The sequence below is a fragment of the Oncorhynchus clarkii genome, chromosome 27 (assembly GCF_045791955.1).
Source record: "Oncorhynchus clarkii lewisi isolate Uvic-CL-2024 chromosome 27, UVic_Ocla_1.0, whole genome shotgun sequence".
Taxonomy (NCBI): Eukaryota; Metazoa; Chordata; class Actinopteri; order Salmoniformes; family Salmonidae; genus Oncorhynchus; species Oncorhynchus clarkii.
The window spans coordinates 34,961,854-34,966,536 of NC_092173.1; positions in this window are offsets into that span (position 1 = coordinate 34,961,854).

Genomic DNA, 4,683 nt, shown 5'->3' on the forward strand with positions numbered 1-4,683 from the left:
TCACTATGAATCATCCATACATCAATTGGCTTAATCATTTATTTACTAACTAACTAAATAATCACAGAAATGCATAACAAACAAACAGTAGATATGTTTCAAGGAAATGATATGGGAGGTTCCTTAGTGGGTTAAGCCGATAGGACGGCTTGGTGGACAAAGGGAAGTGGGTGTGGGCTGAGAACAGAGGAAAAGACTAAAAAAGAATCACTACACAGTTGATAATTATAACAATTGAAATGCTAATCCTTTGCACATGAACACTCACTAATAACTGCAATCAATATATATTTACGCTCAGTGTGTCGTCGTTGGAATCGTCCATCTGTCTGTTGGAGAGTTCATACGAGTCTCTCTCTCTCTGCTTCCCAAGAAGATCAAGTCTTTCGTGGTTACAATGTATACTTCAGAGTACCATTCAGAAATGTTCTCATAGAGTAGAGGTTTCGGCGGTCGTCGGTCTTCGCATCCCAGGTTGACATCATTTCTAGCTGCAGACTACTAATTCGTATCTAAGGTTTGCTCTTATTCTGTCGGGATCGATAGCCTCAGAGTTGAACCATTTCCACCCGTGTAGCCAATGCGCCATGTGGTATGGTTAGGAATTCAACAATCACCTTAGTGGACACTGAGGTTTTTGTGGTCTGAAGAGGATTTCCTCAGCAGGGAGTTTTATTCATAACAGTAGAAAAAGGCTGTTCCATGATGCCAGATCATGTCTGTGCTCACAAGAGCAGGCCAATGACTTGGTTCAACTTTAAAGGGAATACACTTCTCCTTCATTACAGGTGTAACATCACCTTTCATCATTTCACAAATAGTTTCATCTTTACTCATTCATTTTATGCAAGAATTAGATGCAGTCCCAGTAATTGAGAAATGTATATATTCAGAGATCTAGTTGTGTCCTCTCTGTCCTCTCTGAGGTCACCAAATGAAAGACACTCGTCATACCCGTCCCTTAAGTGTCCACGGACCATTCCCACCTTCTCACAAGTGGACCTTTTGTATCAAATCCCCATTTTGGGGATTTAGGAGTTTGCCATGTGAAATCATTTGTTCTCTCTATGTGTCTCTTTCTGCATGGTCAGGGGGAGAGAGTCTCCTCCAGGAATTTACGACCTGAAATAACAGAACCTGAGTGTAGGAGAAAGAGGGAGAGAGAGAAGGAGGGAAGCTACTAGCGAAACCAAAAAGGGCCATGTCATGACTGTCTCCCTCTGTCTGTCTCCCTCTGTCTGTCTCCCTCTGTCTCTCAACCTCTGTCTGTCTCCCTCTGTCTGTCTGCCTCCCTCTGTCTCTCAACCTCTTTCTGTCTCCCTCTGTCTGTCTGCCTCTGTCTGTCTGCCTCCCTCTGTCTCTCAACCTCTGTCTGTCTCCCTCTGTCTGTCTCCCTCTGTCTGTCTCCCTCTTTCTGTCGCCCTCTGTCTGTCTCCCTCTGTCTGTCTGCCTCCCTCTTTTTGTCTCCCTCTTTCTGTCTACCTCTGTCTGTCTCCCTCTGTCTGTCTGCCTCCCTCTTTTTCTCTCTCTCCTTCTGTCTACCTCTGTCTGTCTCCCTCTGTCTGTCTGCCTCGGTCTGTCTCCCTCTGTCTGTCTGTCCCCCATCTTTCTGTCTCCCTCTTTTCTCCTCTAAATGTATTTAGAATAAGTCTTAAGGGAATTGTTATCTATAATGACTAATTATGTATACATTTCAATCAGGATGTACTAATCAGAATACTATTATGTTACTGTATATGTACTAATCGGAATACTATTATGTTACTGTATATGTATGAATTTTCTTTCTTGATCCCAGTACTGAATATAATGTGTGTGAATGAATCAAAGATTAGAACAATGACGGTCTGTTCCTGGGTAGGAATGAATGAACGATATCTTCAGACTGGCTAGAATGCTTATCTACACCGGAAAACCTTGGCTCAGTTGTAAATTATATTAAATTGGTAGTGAGACGGATGTGGGAAGGCTTGAGATACAGCCTTTGTACTGGAACTTAGATGGCACGGGTTGGTGTTGAAACTAATGACGTCATTTTCAGTTTATAACCTGTGGTAAACTGTATCGTATTCAGTACTCTCGTGAATAAACTCGGCTGTCTGACTTTAAGACTGGGCTCTGTCCATTATTATAGAATTTGGGTCTTACAAATCCTTATGAATTGACAGAGTGTTTAATTTTAATTGGGTGTTAAAACATAGAGCAATTTAATTCCTTTAACAATAAGATATTCATGTATGCATTTAGATTAAGGTATTCATGTACAGTTGAAGTCGGAAGTTTACATACACCTTAGCCAAATATATTTAAACTCAGTTTTTCACAATTCCTGACATTTAATCCGAGTAAAAGTTCCCTGTCTTAGATCAGGTAGGATCACCACTTTATTTTAAGAATGTGAAATATCAGAATAATAGTAGAGAGCTTTATGTCAGCTTTTATTTGTTTCATCACATTCCCAGTGGGTCAGAAGTTTACATACACTCAATTAGTATTTGGTAGCATTGCCTTTAAATTGTTTAACTTGGGTCAAACGTTTCAGGTATCCTTCCACAAAATGTTGGCCCATTCCTCCTGACAGAGCTGGTGTAACTGAGTCAGGTTTGTAGGCCTCATTGCTTGCACAAGCTTTTAGCCCATTCCTCCTGACAGAGCTGTAGTAACTGAGTCAGGTTTGTAGGCCTGCTTGCTCACACAAGCTTTTGTCCCATTCCTCCTGACAGAGCTGGAGTAACTGAGTCAGGTTTGTAGGCCTCATTGCTTGCACATGCTTTTTTCAGTTCTGCCCACAAATGTTCTTGTCCATTTGGAAGACACATTTGCAACCAAGATTTAACTTTCTGACTCATGTCTTGAGATGTTACTTCAATATATTCACATAATTTCCCTTCCTCATGATGCAATCTATTTTGTAAAGTGCACCAGTCCCTCCTGCAGCAAAGCACCCCCACAACATGATGCTACCACCCCTGTGCTTGTTCTTCGGCTTGCAAGCCTCCCCCTTTTTCCTCCAAACATAACAATGGTCATTATGGCCAAACAGTTCTATTTTTGTTTCAGCAGACCAGAGGACATTTCTCCAAAAAGTATGATCTTTGTCCCCATGTGCAGTTGCAAACCGTAGTATGGCTTTTTTATGGCGGTTTTGGAGCAGTGGCTTCTTCCTTGCTGAGCGGCCTTTCAGGTTATGTCGATATAGGACTCGTTTTACTGTGGATATAGATACTTTTGTACCTGTTTCCTCCAGCATCTTCACAAGGTCCTTTACTGTTGTTCTGGGATTGATTTGCACTTTTCGCACCAAAGTACCTTCATCTCTAGGAAACAGAACGCGTCTCCTTCCTAAGCGGTATGACGGCTGAGTGGTCCCATGGTGTTTATACTTGCGCACTATTGTTTGTACAGATGAACGTGGTACCTTCAGGCGTTTGGAAATTGCTCCCAAGAATGAACCAGACTTGTGGAGGTCTACAATTCTTTTTCTGAGGTCTTGGCTGATTTATTTTGCTTTTCTCATGTCAAGCAAAGAGGCACTGAGTTTGAAGGTAGGCCTTGAAATACATCCACAGGTACACCTCCAATTGACTCAAATGATGTCAATTAGCCTATCAGAAGCCATGACATAATTTTCTGGAATTTTCTAAGCTGTTTAAAGGCACAGTCAACTTAGTGTATGTAAACTTCTGATCCACTGGAATTGTGATGCAGTGAATGATAAGCGAAATAATCTGTCTGTAAACAATTGTTGGAAAAATTACTTGTGTCATGCACAAAGTAGATGTCCTAACCGACTTGCCAAAACTATAATTTGTTAACATGAAATTTGTGGAGTGTTTGAATAACAAGTTTTAATGACTCCAGCCTAAGTGTATGTAAACTAGTTTTAATGACTCCAACCTAAGTGTATGTAAACTAGTTTTAATGACTCCAGCCTAAGTGTATGTCAACTTCTGACTTCAACTCTATGTATTTATGAACAGAAGTGAAAAGGTGATCAATTAATGCTGAGGCATGTCAGATTGTAATAACTGTGGTTGTGGTAATAATGTAGTAGTATATAGTAGTATATAGTAGTTAAATATTAGGCACACACACACACTGTTACGGCTGACGAAAGGAGAGGACCAAGGTGCAGATTCGTGAGCGTACATTTTCTTTATTAACTCAAAAATGACGCCAAACAAAACAATAAACACTACAAGACCAAACCGTGACGCTCAAAGGCTATGTGCCCTAAACAAAGTCAGCTACCCACAAACACAGGTGGGAAAAAGGGGTACCTAAGTATGGTTCCCAATCAGAGACAACGATAGACAGCGTCCCTGATTGAGAACCATACCCTGCCAAAACATAGAGATAGAAAATCATAGAAACACAAAACATAGAAATGCCCACCCCAACTCACGCCCTGACCAAACCAAAATAGAGACATAAAAAGGATCTCCAAGGTCAGGGCGTGACACACACAGATAATAAAAGCCTGTAGGTTAAGTCTTTACATTACTCTGCCTGACCTTATTAATTCAATTAACTCGTTCATGAATAACTCATTAACCCCCGACAAATGCAAGTACATTACTGGGGGAGGTGAAGCTGTGGTAGTGGTGGGAGATTGTTCATGTCTGTGTGGACACATTTGATGGGGTTGTATGATATAGAAGAGTGTGTGATGTAGTGTGGGGG